This window comes from Bicyclus anynana, chromosome 10, assembly GCF_947172395.1.
Source record: "Bicyclus anynana chromosome 10, ilBicAnyn1.1, whole genome shotgun sequence".
Lineage (NCBI taxonomy): Eukaryota > Metazoa > Arthropoda > Insecta > Lepidoptera > Nymphalidae > Bicyclus > Bicyclus anynana.
This window is the reverse complement of record NC_069092.1, coordinates 6,346,428-6,366,014: the sequence shown is the minus strand read 5'-3', so window position 1 is coordinate 6,366,014 and position 19,587 is coordinate 6,346,428. Positions and strand designations below refer to the sequence as shown.

Below are 19,587 nucleotides of genomic sequence, written 5' to 3'. Positions count from 1 at the left end.
TTCACGTCAACAACAGCAAACAAAACGAACTTTACAGCAACGATATAGTAATTTTTTATCAATATTTTAATATAATAGGTGCGTTTAATATTTAAGATCATAGATTTTATACACCAGAGTACTTATTAGGTAACCGCTTTAATTTTCTGTTGGTTACGGATTACCTGATTCATAATTATTATAATTATTTATTTTCTGGTTGTAGCTGGTAGCTGGAAGCTAACGATGGCGATGACGATAATGAATAAAGGACAGATGAAATATTTTTCTCTATAACTTCCCTACTATATTAATACAAATTTCTTGACAATAAGAATACATAGGTATATTCCTAAAATAAATTGAACACCTTGCATTTTAAGTTTTCTTTATATATCAAGTTTATCACTGTAAAACGAAAATTCTATGAAATATGTAGAAAATGAAAATTATATAACCGAAAGTACCTGACTTTAAGCTTACGTAGGTATATACCTACCTACTTCATGCTTTACGTGGATTTCCTTTGTCGCGGGTTAAATACATAATAACAGGCTGAGAATGGTTAATGTAGGCACCTATTACAAGATCGTTCCTCCTGCATATATTCGTATTACCTTTTCAAGTATAGACTTCTTTGCATTCTGCAAAAGCGGCTTATACCTACCTATTTCTAAAGTTCAAACTGTTGATACCATAATGTAGGTATATAATAAACTTATAAATTTTTTTAATAATATACAAAGATTTTATTACTCTTGATTGTTTTATTTTTTTACTTCTTCGGCAATAAGAAGAAGATTTACACTGTATAAAGCATTATTATTTAGGTATATAAAATAAAAAATAGTTTTTCTCTTGCTTTCTAATATTTTCTCTGCTTAAACAAAAATATATAAAATACTTATTAGGTATATATATTTTCTAACATGACAACTATGCCTAGACAATAATAAAAATATATTAAGTAGGTATATAAAACTTTAGCCTGTGCTAGAGTTACTTAGAAAAAGGAAAGCCGTCCAGAGAGTGAGAATCTAACCCTTCTATCTAATCTAAAGATTCTCTTATCATTTATCATTCTCATCCAAATGATGCGAACGAAATGATGATGAGCGATTAATAATTGATTAATTATTTACTTATTAATGTATAGTATAGTGTAGGGTAGCTTAATAAACTGTAGGAAATAGTAGTCTGAGATGGATATGACGTCGCTCGATCTCGTGTTGGCCTGTGCCGACGCTAGGTGGCGCGACTTGTTTCCGTTAAGAGGGAGTTAGAGAGGGGTAGCCATCAGGCGGGAACAACTGCCGATATAAGGCGCTCGTCGTAAGGTCTAGCTCATTCTTGTCGTGGCGTTCGATCCGTCCACACCATTTGTTGAATAATCCTTCATGGGTGAATTTGGGATAGGCGGAGATAGTGGCTTGAGTGGAAAAGGGAAGTATAAGTTCCCTTAACCCTACATACAACGATCACAAGTTCATGACTCCACTCAAGGTCATTCTCTGAACTTCTCAGTTTGATTTGTTAATTTAGTTGTCCTGACAAATATTGTGAAACTTAAAATTGTTTTTCTTATCTTCTATTCTTCTGAGTCTGTTATAAGTAATACATAATGTTATGAGTAATACATACCTACTTTTAGCATACATTCTCAGTATTGATAGCAATTTTCATTTTCTTTTTAAAAACTAGGCACAAATATCTACATTTTTTTGTTGACATTGTGGTTATGTTAGGACGCGACAAAACCTATCAAAGTTATTTACATATCCCAGAATTATTCTCTCTTAGACAATGTTTTCTACGCAACAAATAAGCCGAAGGCATTTACTTCGAGATCCGTCGGTATTAGGTTGATCTGGCCCGCGCCTCAGTTTGATTACCATACTCCTTAAAAGCCTTACATCTTTGCCACGGATCTACAAACAAGATCAAGTCTCATATGGTTTCATTCTAGAGCAAGGGTATTGCATTAGGTCTTTATGATTTATATATATACTAGCGGACGCCCGCGACTTCGTACGCGTGGAATTAATTTTTTTACAAACGCCACGAGAACTATGGATTTTTCCGAGTTTGAAAGTAGCCTATGTGTTAATCCAGAGTGAAATCTATTTCCATTTCAAATTTCAGCCAAATCGCTTAAGCATCCGAAGCGTAAAGGAGGAACAAACATACACACATACATACACACAAACTTTCGCCTTTATAATATTAGTGTGATAGATATGATGTGATAGTGTGATCCTTGTGCGAATCGGGAGCGGGCCGCTATGTTTTTATAGACAACATTCATAGTTTTCTGTAGTGTATTTAGTATCAGCATTGCACCAGTGCGAAGCCGTGTCGCTTTTTATACCTACATATAAACCTTCCTCTTAAGTCACTCTATCTATTAAAAAAACCGCATCAAAATCCGCTGCGTAGTTTTAAAGATTTATGCATACATAGGGATATTGGGACAGAGAAAGTGAGTTTGTTTTATACTATGTAGTGATGATAGTGAAGCATAGGTATAACTATATACTAGCGGACCCAGTCAAACTTCACTCTATCTGTTACGCAAGCAACCAATCGCAAGAAAGTTATCGGCGACAAAATAGTTTTTAGCTCCAAAAAGAAATGTACCAACTTGTAAGTAAATAATTAAATGGGTTTGGTTTTTTAATCCAGCTTAACTTTAAGTTTAAAATTATTTGTTACTTTCCTACCTCAATGGAAAATTCGATATAAGTGGTTGCGTAGAGAGATAACTAAGCATATCTTGTACTTACTCGTAGGTAGCTACGAATACATCTATATGCAAACCGCGAAAGATTAAAACAATACTTACTCGCTTTAAAATTACGGAGGAAGACGGCAGGCAGTCGTTTCTTGCCTACCTACTTGAAAATTGTATTAACTTTAATCAAGTGGGAATTGCTTGGATGTACCTGTTTCGCAGATAAAAGGGTTTAAGGCTTGTATATGTAGGTTGGTATGCAAATCTGGTGTTCATTTATCTAGGTATACATAGGTATAGTTTTTAATTACATAACATACGATATCGAATAAAATAGAGCGTTTACTTGCAGGTGCTGAATATGAAAAATTTATATAAGTACCCTGTTTATTAAAAAAAAAAATCGGGGTTTTTTTTTAATAAACCAGAAACGATGTTTTTTCCACATTCCTACATAATAATCTTTTGGGGATGTTCTACTCTATAGAATGTTTATTTGTAAATTTTTGCACATTTTAAGTGCCTAAGTAGTTAAGCACCAAAACTTTTTTTCGAGTCGGACTTGTTGTGGCTTATTTTAGTTTATTTCAGTTCAGTTATTATAAAATGTTAATTCAATTTCACAGGTATAGTGTGAAACTTACCTAAGTTAATATTCGATTGACTGTTTTACCTACCAATTTGTAACCCGCTGAAACGAAATTGAAACATTCTGAACAGCCCATTACACCAGCCTTGCGTACAAGTATGTGTAATTGAAATTACATAAAGAACGTAAATTAAAATCGTAAAATAAATAAAAAAGAGCCCTCTTAATATTACGACGTTATACTTTGTTGCATTATCTACGTCAATGACATACACAAGTAGGTAATATTTCCTTCCTTTCATAACTTGGTAATGAATAAACATTTATTGTTAATTGAGCTGGAGGTTTGGTATTTTTTTATTCATCGTGTAAACCAAATAGGAACTTAGAAGAAGTTTTAACTGTGTAACTATATCATTAATACTAGATTGTAAGAAATTAATTTCCATACCTAAGGACCTGACCAGGCAAACTTTTTTCTCTATAAATTTATTTTACACGGAAACAATAAAAGACCGGTCGATGGAAACAATAAAAAAAAATCATTAAAATTGGTCAAAAGAGTGCGGCCACAAACACCGTGAAACAAAATGGTGTGGTCCATGGTCAAGCATGAATCAAGACATATCTTTTAAAGAGAAAAAGACATTTAATAGCGAGGAAAACTCAATTATCTCTTTCTCTTTCATTGAGATTGGACGAAAGAGAGAAAACAATATTTTTGATACCGCGCTATTGGTCGACATTTGCCTTATTCTCTTCACGAGATATCTAGTGTCACAACACCTAAGGCTGATGGACTTTTTATTGCCTAAAATTCTAATTATTTTTTTAAACTACCTTTGCAATCCTGGTTGTCTGTAAAGTCGGTTTACTGACTATATTTGAACGTGACAACGTCATAAGAATTAAATAAATAAAATACTGCTCGTTTTTCTGAAATACTGTTTTTTAATCTTCTTAGACCAGAATATAATTTATTTCTTGTAAAAAAGTTGGAAAACCTAGAGCGAGGGAACGATGCATGACGTCATATTTTTTCAATTTTACAGCCGGCTCCATCAAATTAAAAGACGTTGTCACGTCAAAAAGTCGGTATCAGTGTGACAAATCATTGCAAACGAAGTCGCATTTGAAAGCTAGCGTTCAATAATGCAGCGGGCACATAACTTTACACCAACGACCTTTCATTACTGGAACTCACCCACGGTCGTTGATACCGAGACGGCGCGGGCGAGCTATGCGACATAGTTGAGTTCACTCGTAAAGACGTGCTTCGTTTGTCTTTGAAGTTGACAAATCTGCAAAGTCAATATACGGGAAGTAAGCCATGGAAGAGTTCCAAATTCAAACTTAGTTATATTAAAAGGATTTTAATATAACACACAAAAATGGGAATTAAGCCATGGAAGAGTTCGAAATTCAAACTTAGTTATATTAAAAGGATTTTAATATAACACACAAAAATGGGAATTTTACATGCAGGGAATTTTGAACATAAGGGGATTTTGAACAGAGTTAGCAGTAGCTAGTAGCTAAGTAAATTATTAATTCGTACGTAGGTAAATTAACAAACATGTGTGTATGTAATTATAGGCACGTGAATAATATTAACAATACATTATTTTTAGGAAAGAAGATTTACAGAGTTCGTTGCTTACACTACATTGTTAGATTATGTGCAGAAAATAATTCAAGATGAACAAAAAAGAATTTTCAAAATCGGTCCATAAATGACGGAATTGTCGCTGGACGTACATAAAAAAAACAAACATACATACACCCGACCGTAGAACCTCCTCCTTTTTGGAAGTCGGTTAAAAACAATTAATTAATTAAATATCAAATTCGAAAATATATACTATTTCGATAAATAAAAAAAGACTTCTTACCTATATCAGAAATGACTGCTCCTTGTAAAAAAATAAATAATTTTGAAAGTTTAAATTTTGTTCTTTTTGTTGTATTCTAAGCTTCTAGTCAGCAGAGAAGTATGTGGAGGTTTGAACCTATTGGATTCATATTTAAAAGGGTCCCAGGAGCAAAAAAGGGGAAAGCGGAGTCCATTGTGTCACCCCAATGTAAAAAGTGGGCCAATAGGGAAAGGTTATGCGTGACAATTGATTTTTGGCCACCAATCGATTTAGTTTCACAAAATGGCCGCTGGGAGAAACTAGTTTTTTTTTGCAGCTGGTTCCCGAAGCCGTCCGGTTTCTTATCCTGTTTTCGAAAAAAACTTGTCAGTTATTACTTATCTTCGTTGAGAAAAATACACTGATCCAATTTTAACGTGATTACTTAAACAATTAGATATGATTGTAATCGATATTTAATGCAGAAATTTTCGTAAATACCTATACCAGAGTATTTTTATTTTTCGAGTGTCTTTTTTGGCACGAAAATGCCTGATCAAGTTTTATTGGAAAAAAATATTTTTATTATCGGTTAATTTATTTATTGAACTATGAAAATTGCGTGAAAATCCGTTTAGTAGTTCCGGTGACGAACGAACTAAATGCGTACCGTAAAAATTACTGTCAACATTTCTACGGTCGGTATTCAACCAATGTTAAGACTGGAAGTGATATTAAGAACTTGACTGATGTTATCTGAAAATACTATAAATATATTACCGTATACCGTACCGTACCGTACCGTATATTTTCATAAACGAAACCTTCGGAATTCGGATCTACTTATCGGAGGATTCATCTTATTGTACAAAACTGCTTCCGTGGCACAGGATGTCACGTTGGTCCTCTTCCTGCTGTTATCGCAACCGCGCCATTTTACCTTTAGTATTAGCTACTGACATCAGTGGCGTGCACAAGGCTTTCAACTATGGTATGCACTATAGGTACGAATTGCACAAAAATGAAAAAGTCCTTCTCAGATGTAGGTTTGTAATGAGTCCTCAGGATAGGTATTGCTTTATTGCATGTATGAACTGCACACTACTGCTGATAGGTATTAATAAAATAATTAAGTAGACGTAGAGGCTCAAACAACCAACCTCTACAGCTGTATTAGGTATAGAGTAGATTTTCAATAAAATTGTACAGCTCTACATAATAAGTAGGTACCTATTTATTATCATCATCATTAGCTGGGTTATATATAGCCTTCCTTTTTAACAAAAAAGAAAAAAAGATATGGAGCTGCGACATACCACGCGGCTCCAATTTGGTCTGGTCCGCTAACCTACCCCTCATCACTCTAAGGTGATGTTTGACTTTAGCGATCACTACAATATGTTGACGATATTGACCAGGACCAAAGGCTAAGCATACTTACCTAGGCACGGTGGTGATACCACAAACTTAACAACTTCATTGGGCTGAAAATTTTATAAAAAAAAAATCTTGGAAAAAAGAAGTTCATTATTTTATAGATTAATCCAAGTACCGCGTGAACCGAAATCACATGCTTAGGTAGGTACTATTGAACCAGGCAGTAGATATAAACATTAATTAACTCCTCTATGATCGCTTATACACACGTTCAAGTTTGCATGAGACAAAATTTATCAAGTTGACCGAATGCAGATTTAATTTGGAGAATATTTTATCTAGGTACAACTAGAATTAATCTATATTTCAATCTAAATATAAATCTAGATATAATAATAATATAAACTCTACATCTAAAAAATAATGGTAATATGAACATGGCACGTTACCAATCATTGTGTGTATGTATTTACCTAAGTATAAACTAAGTTTTTGTACACGTTACAGTGAAGACGGACGGACTCAAAAAACGATTCATAAAACTTAGGTAATGGGCACGCGCACATTCCTCACCCGGCTGCCACACTATGCTTCTCGTGCTGCCGCGATAATGTCTTGCCGAGCCACATACTTTACTCGCGGAATTACTCGCGCGCGGAACGCTATGCGGCAAGACGAGTAACGCCATATAACTTCCCTGCTTACTTTCCTCGCTACTTCCCGCGAGACTTGGGTAGTCTGGCTATGGCATTACATAAAATAGAACGCGTATAGTTACCCAAGTATAGGTAGTAGGTATATCTATCGCATGTAGCTTATTATTATAGTGTGATAAATTATAATTATCTATACTAGGTACTCTGAGTAGGATTCAACCAATTAATTAAGTCTCGAAATTTATAACGAAAATATATGATATATTTTCACATATTAATATCTAAGTAGGTCTTTATAATTTAGTATAAGGATAAACTCATTACAATAATAAGTTGCAAAGGTAAAAAAAATAGAATAATAAGTTGCAAAGGTAAAAAATATCAGCGTAGGACCTTGTTTGTGTAATTTTTATTTGTGAATATTTAAATTTTTATTCAATTTAGAGAACATGTTATCTACAGCTAGAATTAATCTAGATTTAAATCTAAATATAAATCTAGATATAGTAAAAAAAAATAAAAGTATCAGCGTAGAACTTTGGTTGTATAGTTTTTATTTGTGAATATGTTTTTATCCAACTACCTACCTACTTTTAAAAAACTTAAGACCTAACTAAAATTTGTCAGCTTTTTAGAAAATTTTCAACCCTAATGAACTCCAAAAAAGTGTCCCAGTGTTAAAATGGTTGTCAGTAGGTAAATATAGATTACATAATTATTATTTAACTAATGAAGCCTTAGACTATAAATATACGTTTTATGATTTTGTCTACAACTAGTCAAGCTAATAAAACTTAAAATGTAGTGAAACTTAAAAGTCGCGCCATCTACTGGCAGTGGAGACTAAAACTCTCGCATTGAAATACATTGACAGAAACAACGTGTTCACACACACTACTACGCTTTATTTACCGCGTCCTACTATACTGATAAGACAGTGACAATGTGTGCGTAGAGACCACTCGTAGAGCTCTATATTTACGCGACGTCTACACAATGTGTGCCTGTAGTTGTAGTAAACGTAAAGCCGGTACACCCACACAGTCAAAAGAGTTCAACGAGAGTAAAGCAAACAAAAGCCAAGCTAGGAACTGACTGCTAGCGACATCTAGTTGAGGCAAATGAAACTAAACTGCTACGGAGCTTTTGTATAAAGTTGCATCTGCAATTTTGTATTTGGATATATTTTTAACAATATGACGAATAAAACTAATTTTTAAATCTTTGTATTTGGAAATTACACACTACGAGTATATCCAATTACCACTATTTAATAAAAAAATCTCAGTTCATATTTATTTGTTTCTAGTAAATTTTGCTTTTTGAGTTTTGTTGTCGTTTTTTTGTGAGTGATTACATAAAAAATACAAAACTTTCTTCTTTATAATATTAGAGTAGATTATTGTTTTCGATATAAAAGAAAGATTATCCAATTACAGTCAAGTCTTTGTCATTTCAAACCGTCGGCAAAATTTATACTATATAGTTTATACATGATGCTATATATACAGGATAATTTCTTGTTAATAATATCGTTTGACTTCGGTACTATTTCATAGCTATTGACGATGACGATGGAAATTTCTTGTCGGAATTTTTTCCTGATTGTTTTCTTACTTGATTATTTTCTTATGGTAATGAACATACGACATACTATATTATACGTTTAGCTAGATAACACTTGAATTAAAAAAACGTAAAATCTAACTGTGTTGTTTTATTTAACCTGGTGTCACATAAAGTATTTCATGATATCCAAAGTAAACAAAATAATTTTAATTTTTAATGGTTGATCGTTCAAAACTAAAATAAAGCATCATTTCGTAGATGACGTAGGAACGTAGTAAATTCGCGTTTTGCCAAATCAAAACAAAGCAAAGCAAATCTTTGGAACACGTTTCGACGTGATGGTTTATGATACCTACCTACTAAAGAACAAAAATTAGAAGATTAATTTGTGTTTTAATGTGTATTATAAAACGGGAACCATGGATTTTTGCTGGATAAAAAGTAGCTTATGTCCAAAATCCACTTTATCTCTAAACCTACTAAATTTCATGTAAATCGGTCAGCATTTCAGCCGTGAAAAGGCAATATACAGACAGACAAACATACTGTCGCATTTATAATATTAGTATGGATGATGTAAGATCATAAAAAAAAACATTAATTGAACAATCTTAAAATTTTCAGATACGATCTTATACGCGGCTACCGGAACTTAAAATAGAACTTTATCAAATACTTACTTCGAGTAGAATGAAGTTGGGTTCATTTGAATAACAGTATTTGGGGCATAATAAATAGTTGGTAACGTTTTTTGTTAATTGAGTATTCGTATTTAATATGATAAAAAAAAATATCCCCATAAATAGACAAAAAAAATATTTCTTAGTTCTGCTAAATTAAAATACAAAGTGTCTTGAGCCAAAATATAATCATTTGCTTTATAATGAGGAATAATTTAACATACATAATTATTCACATCAGTCAGTACTAAGCAGTGATATGTTATTGCATCTAGAGAGTTCTAGTGAACTAGACAAAACAGTAAAACTTGGGATGAAAATATTAGCTGTTGTCGATAAATTAATGTTATATTATAATAATGTATAAGTTAGTGTATTTAGATAAAAAAAATATCCTGTTTTTTATTACGAAATTTGCGGCTACTGCAATTTTTTTTAATTTTGCGAGACTGTATTGTGTGACAAGACCTTTAAAATATGGTTTCTAGAAAGGAGTGCTGGTTGTACTTTATCTGACTGGCTTCTACGTAGCCGCTCAGATAGCCGTAAAATTAAAATGTCTCTTGGTGGGAAGTATGTCTTTACTGTAAGACTACAACTAACTAGTCTTGGCCGAAGGCACTAAATATTATTGTAATTAAGTATTTTTACCTAAGTGATTTTCTTAATTTAGTCAATAAATTTGAATTGCCTAAATAAATCTTAGTTGCTAAATTGTATTTTTTTTTATTTTATTAACTACCTTAACAAACAATTCTCTAGCGGTTATAACACTTCACTGGCGCAATATCATTAAAGCTTCTACAATAATCAAGTTATCTAAAGATGGTATCGCAATGTAAATGAATTACTTGTTCTATGATTCTTGTTGGAATTGGAATTGTGATGAAATAAAGTCTACTTAATGTGCATAGAATGATTACCTGTTCTAGCTACATTAACATATCGCTCATTTGCAACAACATTGACATTTCTCAAAAACTACTGTTTTACAGGAGAGCATTTTCAATGTTTATAATTCGATTTACGGGAGATAATCTTAATTTTTGTTGTTTTTATAGATTAAACATGACAAAGTGATTATCATTTTATATAACAAAAGAATAAAACTTTAAGTTTCATATTTATTCAAAGTGATACGAAGGTTTTTGTGACACCGGGTATCACTAGTGTCATTATTGCAGATAAACAAAATATTTTTTTTTAATTATGTAGGCTTATGACGCTATACACGATAAAATTTTCTTCTTTTAGAGTCGATAGTTAGTAATTATCACAAAAAATGCCGATATAGAAAGAAATATTTATTGACGTTTGGAATAAAGAAAATCAAGAACATAGTAGTTTAAAGTATTAAATCGGTAAAATCAACAATTGGCAACTTCTAACTATCGTTATTATTACAGGAATGGCACAAAGTAAAGAGACACAAGTTCCTAAGTCATAAACTCCTCTGGTGGCATTTGACTCGTCTCAAACATAGCATTCTGCCTTGTTAGTTTTTAAATCACAAATGGTAAAATTTAAAACATTTAACTTGCTTAAGCTTTTTCTTCTCAACATAATTGTTTTTCTTTCAAATTGTTCTCGTGGTCATCTTTTCTATTTTCTTTATCATCCGTATAAATAGTATATTAAACTCCTGGGTAAATATTTTATAAAATATAACATAATTCCCATAAGGCTAGTTCTTTTGCTTTTGAGCTTCAACGTAATTACTGTAAATATCACCTATTTTCTTACTTCCGTCTATGAAAACCCTTGTTGTATTGACTCTCGTTTAATGGGACTCTATTTTTAGTATAGCCTTTATATAATTTCGTATGCTGTCTCCCTTTATGACGTCGTCTAGTTTTGGGTGCTTGTTATGTGTACCTCAGATATCATCAGCGAATATATAATTGGCCAAAAGCCTGAAGACAAACGTCTTCGAACAGTTTAGCTTTTTAATCACATTTCCCCGCCAACTAGCTTCATTTTGCTTATGTTTTCTTTCTATTTTAGCTTGGACTTGGAATATTTCGTGATGAAGTTGATGGAATTGCAATTAAATTCTGTAATAATAGGTTAAAAAACTACTTATTTAAATCACTTCAAGTATATAAAAACACTAACCCTCACAATAAGTCTCATCATGAGAGTCTATCTGATGATGAGCTGGACGAAAATCATCGTTATTCTCTTCGTTATCTGAATATTACTAAAAATTATGTTAATTTCAAGTTTTAGTTAAAAATATTGTATCCCACAGTCCCATTACTACAGGCTACAATACCGTTCCAGTAAGGAAATTGTAAATTACTGTGATGAATTACTATAACTATTGTGTAGTAAGTACTTAAAACATAAATAAATACAGTGAAGAAGGTACTCACTGATTTCTGTACAACTTCTTCATTGGTTGTGTTTCTTTTATCGTGCAACGCTAGGATTTTTTTAACTCTCGAGTTTCTTGGAAACGACATTTGTCTGTCTGAAAGTTACATTTTTATTATTAACTAAAACGACGCATAACAATTTATTATTAAAATTTAATTAAAAACTCACTGTTAATTTTATACAATAATGGCTTAATAACAAACATATTTTTGATTTCAATGAATGAAATGTTTTGCTTATTATCAAAAACGACATAATTACGGTTATTATTAGTTGTAATAATAATGTTTTCTGCAGTAACGTCATAACACAAAATATGTCTGTACAGATATTTTAAATATTTATCTGCATGAAAGGCATATTTGATATTGTGACGAAATGCTTAAAAACATTTATGAATAAAGTGTGTTGAACTTACCTGTAAGAACATTCTAATTCAAAAGATGTCCTCCTTCATGAGTACCGTGTAACCGGCCGCTATTTTGCCTCATTCACAACTGAACTTGTGTCACTGTTGTCGCGAGCCGCGAGAGTTAAAGACACAGCGCTATAACGACACTATAAAAAGAATTTGCGCTCCTTTTCTAATAAAAGACCTTAGATAAATGACGTTTTTGCAGCAAATAGAAAATCGAATTTTCTACATAGCTGTATCAATAACTCAATTATCATAAATTTTGAGTTGTGTCAATCTTGTTGCAAATGAGCGATATTTATGAATATTCCAATGACTTCTTTAGGTTACAAAGCATTTTATCTTACAATTTTTTCACTTAATTAATTAGCTATTAGCTCTTTTTAATACTGGTCAACATAAATACTTTGGGTAGGTCTAGGTAAGAACAGAGGTAATTTAAATTTAGTAGTGGTTAATTAATCATCAATAATAAATATACTTAAACAATACACATCACTATCTAGCCCCAAAGTAAGCATACAGAGTAGCTTGTGTTATGGGTGCTAAGATAGTTGATATTATAATATTATATACAATTATATACTACATATAAATACTTATATAATGTATAAATACACACAGACACTGGAAAACACCCATGCTCATCACACAAATATTTTCCAGTTGTGGGAATCGAACCCACGGCCGTGGATGCAGAGGGCAGGGTCACCACCCACTGCGCCACGCGGCCGTCTAAATAATATAATATCAGCCACAGTCCATGCTGTACGAGTATTGATGGAGGTTGGCAAGATTCAGTTGTTTAGGTGACTTTGTAATGATTGGTTATCAATAATAACCGTAATGGAAGGCATATCCTTCTTTTTCAGGCACAAGGGCCTTAGTGCGTATTAACTATGTATTATATAATAGTGAACTGTTCACGTATTAAAAAAAAATTACATTAAAAGCTTAGGCCCATAGGACTTGAACCAGGACCTCGGTCTGTAACTGGGCAGGTTAACTGCTGGAGTAACGAAGCAGTTATAGTGCATATGTAAACAAATCAGGGATAAATAAAGCAGATTATTACTTATTTATTCTTATAAGTGAAATGGAAATGCAATTTTCATAGTAAAATTATTACATTTTAGTAATTTATTCACAAAAAAATATTTTGTTTCAAGAAACAATTACATACTTAATGCAAAAAAAAATCTTAAGAATAATTGTTTTATAAAAAAAATTAAAAAGATTTTTTTCTTATACGTACTTAATGTGTTTTTCTCTATAGGAACATTTTAGAACTTTTTATTTGCATTTTTTTTGTACTTAAATTAAAAATGAAAAAAATACGATTTCGCAGATAAGGTAACCTGCTAAATTACCGAAGAAATGTGTAAAGTCCTCCCATAGACACTATAGAAGCACGTAATGTACCTACTTACTGTGGTGTAGTAAAAAATATTTACATTTACCTAATCGTACTTTTGTCGACGGTCAATTCATTTATGTGTCATTTTGAGCCTGACTCATGTCATCTGGTGTCACATGTCACGGTTATGTGACTCACGTAGTTTATGACGTCTCGATGGTCAGTGCGTTGTATACGAGTATTTGAGTGCATATCGATGTGGAGACATGCATGTGGCTATGTTACGTAACACGAAATGCTTGTTTGAAAAATGAAAGTTGAAACTCAAATTTATTACCCAACTGTAGGGTTTGATAGACACATACCAAACGACATCATATACCTATAGCTAGCTATAAGTTTGTTTTATTATATAGATTTATATTATCATGTAGATACGATTATATATATAGTAACGCTGTAGATAGCAATAATCATTAAGTAACAGTTGCTTAATTATAACCAAGAGTTAATTACCAAAATATTTTTAATATGATCTGACTGTTTTAATATTTATTTAAACAGAACTTGGGCAGAACTATTCCTTTAATTTTCAATTATTTTTTCATATTCACGAATTTCATTTAATTTTACATTGAATGTACCTACTTTCGAAAACTGTTAAATTAATTACTATTTTTTTCTTTATAATATACTAATACTAGCGGACTCGCTCAAGCTTCGCTTTGACTTATTAATTTATTTATTTGCACTTCTTCCCTATCCCTACCTTACACTACCATACTCCTACCCCTACCCCTACCCTACCCCTACCCTACCTCTACTCTACCCCTACCCTACCCTACAACTATCCTACCACTACCCTACCCCTACCCTATCCCTATACCATAAACCTACCCTACCACTACCCTACCCTACCCCTACCCTACCCCTACCCTACCCCTACCCTACCCCTACCCTACCCCTACCCTACCCCTACCCTACCCCTACCCTACCCCTACCCTACCCCTACCCTACCCCTACCCTACCCCTACCTTACCCCTACCCTACCCCTACCCTACCCCTACCCTACCCCTACCCTACCCCTACCCTACCCTACCCTACCCCTACCCTACCCCTACCCTACCCCTACCCTACCCCTACCCTACCCCTACCCTACCCCTACCCTACCCTACCCCTACCCTACCCCTACCCTACCCCTACCCTACCCCTACCCTACCCCTACCCTACCGCTACCCTACCCCTACCCTATCCCTATACCATACCCCTACCCTACCACTACCCTATCCTAGGATTTAGGGGTTTGAAAAATAGATGTTGGCCGATTCTCAGACCTACTGAATATGCACAAAAAATTTCATCAAAATCGGTCGAGCCGTTTCGGAGGAGTTCAAGTTCGAACACCGCGACACGAGAATTTTATATATTAGATTATAAAGAAAAAAATAGGCTCTATTATTGCTTATTCTCAAGGAAACGGGAATTACACGAGTGAAACCGCGGTACTTCGGCCAGTCATAAATAAACATGTAGGTAATCTATATCTGTTATATGTTTTAAATTATTTTATTTCCTGCATTATAAATCAGCTGCTAATTACAAAACAAAATCAACTCATTACTTTCTCTGTAATCCCGGACATCGGACAGCTATATTTTGTACTGAAGCCAGATTAGTTCATTGACATTTGGCGTAGACGGCACGAGGGGTTGGTGGGCCGGTGCTCTCACCCTCTTTGTTTACTTACGTCAGAGAGGGACAGCGACAGCGTGCCAGAAAATTGTCGCCTGCTTTCGTGGTAGCAGGTGATAATTATTGTCGTTTATTCCGACGGCGGCTGCGTTTGAACTTTTGAAGGTCGAAAAATAAACGTAGATTTCGCATTAGTTGTTTTGACGTTAATGAATGTAAGATCTATTTTTTTTTTCTGTCAGAATAAGTGCTGTAGGTGACGTCACCGGGTGGCAGAAGCATCGCCTGATGAGACCCGAAGGCTAAAAGAAAGACAGGACGGAACGGCTCTCTAAGGGCGTCCCTATGAGACTCGGACCTCGGCTAACAGGGCCGTTCAGGAAGGGTGTCTTTACCTGAGTGACTCAGTCAGATCAGCCCCCAAGATCGTGAGTTAGAGGACCCAAACCAAAGTTAGTTATCGGGGACCTTGTAAGATCTAATGTACGAAACGTTTCACTGAATTCAAGGTTACACTGTCGGCATGCTTATCGGTATTTGGTGCGATTGGCGAAGGAGTTATAGCGGGTTTAAATGTACGAAATAACTTTGAGATTTTATTCGAATACCGATTTGCATCAGTCACATGCACGCGTAATGTGAATGCAAATTATTATCAGCTCTTGCAAGTTAAAGGAACCGGATTTTTTACAAAAACTCTAAAATCTTTGCTTTAGCACATTGATATGATTAGTTGAACTTACGAGGGTATAATGTTGTATTCCCCCAATTATATAATTGTTACCGCGTGGTTACCGTTCCCGTAGGAGTATTGGGATAACATATAGCCTATAACCTTCCTCGATAAATGGGCTATCTAACACTGAAAGAATTTTTCAAATCGGACCAGTAGTTCCTGAGATTAGCGCGTTCAATCAAACAAACTCTTCAGCTTTATATATTTAGTACAGAGTATAGATAACTTTTACAACTAGATTAGAGAGTGAATTCCTTGCCTTGGTCTACGGTTAATTGCAGTTTTTTTTTATAATTGTTTTGATAGCAGTCAAAAAGAAATATGTGCCGATCCTGCCCATTATTCTATTAAATTTTTATTGAAGTAGAATAATTCTTATAAGAATGTCGCCATTATTGAACATAATTTTAGTTGTAATTACTACTTATTCATGATTTAATTGATTATACACGAAAGTGTTCGCTTATTGTTTTAATGATTAATAATTGAAAAAAAAACCGCAAGCCCTATAAAAACTATCGCCTGTTGGAAAAAAAATATCTTTATCAATATAAAGAACACAGCATGCTACAATGACCTCCCTACTGATAAGAAGTAATGACATTGATAAATTCTAGAAGAGATTGAACAATTTTACTAATTACTTTTTATTATAATTCAGTTAAAAATAAAATTAGGTATAGGTACCATAATGGGCTTAAATTTATCTGGAACCTATACTAAGGTTTTTAGTAAATGCTAAGAGTTAGTTTGTTCTGCTATTTTTCCTGCTGGTTTTAATACATAACTAACTCTTAAAATCTTGGGTGGTGGGTCGTTTTAGAAATCACAATATTTTTTAGGATTTTTTTTTATTCCAATATTAATATAAATGCATGGTAATGGAGATAGAAAAGGCTACTTTAAAAATGCAGCAACTGATAATAAAATTGCAGTTTCTCTATAGAAGATTATAGGTAGGTACTTAATAACAATTGCGTTAGCATTTTCCTAGGCTATTTTTTCACAAAATAAATAGCAAATATTCTTTGAAGAAGAAATAATCTCTAGTTTGTCCTCAAGAGAAAAATATTTTCTGTCTCGGTATATTACTTGTGTTCTGGTTAGTCTATAATGATACGGTCTTGTAATTTATTTTGCGAAACATCTAGCGTACCTACTTACGTATGCGTTGGCACCGCAAACGGTACAACCTAACTGTATGTTTTAATTAAAAAAGGGGATTTTAAACCAACTGATTTACTTACTTTGCTAAATTACTTAAATTTTTAATTTTAAATTTTATTGAGAACGAATACAATAAGGAACTTAAGCTAACTTATCCTAATAACTATACAAATCATGTCCACGTGGAATGGTGGCAAGAATACTGGCTGCATTTCCGCGCTGGACAGCCAGGCTGATCCTTTGCGCAAAAAATGAGCCAGCCCTTCTGTCACCAGTCGAGGCAACAAGCCGCGGTGAAATAGTACGGAAAAATTTTTTGGCACTGCGACTCCATGGCCCAAGGGTCTCCACGGCAAAAGGTACAAATATGTAACTCTCTGTCAGAGAGGCATACTTGAGCCACTTACCGGTTTCAGCTTTTTCTGCTGCGGCTCCCGGTCTTGATTCTGTCTCCCTGATATGACACGGTGCTAATGTGTCGACGCATGTAGCGTCCCACATTAGGGCCCGCCCCATTTCCCAGGGAACCAGCGTCAATCCATCAGGTCTCTTACCATCATCCCGACTGATTCCTAACGGCTCGATTAGCGCAGGAATATTACTTAAATACAATTATTTACTTAACTTATATAAGTCTTTCAGTACCTACCTAATAATGTATTGAATCAGCGTGCTCTAAACTCCTAAACCCCTGTAAATAAGATAAGTCTGACTCCGCACATTAAAAATTAAAATCAAAAAAAAAAATTTAAGTTTCTAATAAAAATATATGTATTATATACCTATGTATATAGATTAGAGCCGATCCAAGAAAACCTAATATAATATTTTGATCACTTTGATATCTTTACAGCAATAAAAATATTAACAACAAGGTAGGAATAATTCAAGAGACGGCTGTGCCTGTAAACGAGTGTAGGTGATGTACGCACCGAACTTAGTACATTGCGTCTTACGTTCGATAACATTTGCAGTCTGCCATTGTAAAAAACGAAATGTACATCTCACACTTCGTAAATATCACATGCTTTCTGTAGTTTGGAGTGCTTTCTGGTCTTCCTATGGTCTTGTAGCTAGGATTTACGTATGAGATCTACTAATATAAATTACAACCATTGTTCCCAGAATACAGCATTGCTGGTGTGACAAATTTAAGCAAGGCGGCAGTTCCCAAGATAAGCTGTGTTAAACAGAGATCTACTAGCTACCTAGTAGTAGTACCTGGCTTCGCGGAAATTTAATAAAACAAATAATTGCCAAGTTCCTATATAAAAGGTACCTATTCTATAACTAATATAAACTAGCTGATGCCTGCGACTTTATTTCTAGTAATGTACTTGTATAGGTCGACCGTAAAAAAAAAATAGGTCGCACCAAACCTCTAGTCCTCTCCGAACACGAGGAGTGTGGTTGCAAACAAAAACATAATTATACCAGCCAGCATCACAGCGGACTCGAAGTTTGGCGCGACCAATTTTTTTTTTGCTCGACCTATACAAATATATTAGCAGTAAATGAATTCGCAAGCATCTGCTAGTTTATATTTTATATTAGTTACATAAAACCTATTAAATAGGGACTTAGCAACCATTTTATGCATTTACGATCACTACTGGGTAAAACAATAAAATGTTAAAGGCTACAAGTATTTAGTAGTAAAATTACACTAATCGTAAACGCATCGCGATGACGCATGTGTCACATTCACTGTCGCATTGGTCGTCTCTTTCCAGCAAACATTGATTGCACATTACGGAAAGAGACGACCAGAAAGTGTGATTGTGCTTCCTTAAAAAGGCTTCGCTAAGGAAACTGGCTTTTAGCGTGTGCTTCGGGACGTCGTAGGTAAAAATTATTAATGTTTACCGATCTTGTTTAATGGAAATATATTTCTTTTTTTTAATAGAAAAGTACTCATCTAAAGTTCATTTTTAGGAACCTTACATTATGCTTAATAGTGAATTATTTGATAATTACCACCACAGCTTTCGTGATTGGTACTCTCAAAAAAGTAAACCATGATTAGACAAAAGACTGTCGATTATACTTTAGAAAAAAATATCTATAATGACTTAATTAGAAGATCACGGTTTTAGTAATAAGTATAGATATTTTATTGTGTAAATGTGAAATTTTGACAAAGGAAATGAACTTCGAACTTTTTAACCAATTTATATTTTATAATTAATTAGTTTTATCAACTTTATAAAGCACAATTTAACATTATAACTTAAAATAAAAGTTCCCAATGTACGGTATATTTCAAATGCATGTCATTATAATTTGTAGCTCTAAAAATTAATGATTAGTTGACTGATGAGTTACTTGTGAATCATTAATTTTTACGCAAGTCAAATATAAATGGAAAATAATAATTATTATTATCATTGAACATAAAAAAATATTC

At 33.6% G+C, this 19,587-nt stretch overlaps 1 long non-coding RNA gene across 1 annotated transcript in view; it reads right to left on the bottom strand.

The window, feature by feature from the left end:
- The window catches only part of LOC128198436 (uncharacterized), a 46,471-nt gene that overhangs the window by 11,910 nt on the left and 14,974 nt on the right, over window positions 1-19,587 (bottom strand). Inside the window, exons 2-3 of the long non-coding RNA XR_008251162.1 lie at window positions 5,192-5,519; window positions 4,504-4,600 (exon numbers count right to left, since the gene is read on the bottom strand). This is a non-coding gene — a long non-coding RNA (uncharacterized LOC128198436). The remainder of the gene's footprint in view (window positions 1-4,503; window positions 4,601-5,191; window positions 5,520-19,587) is intronic.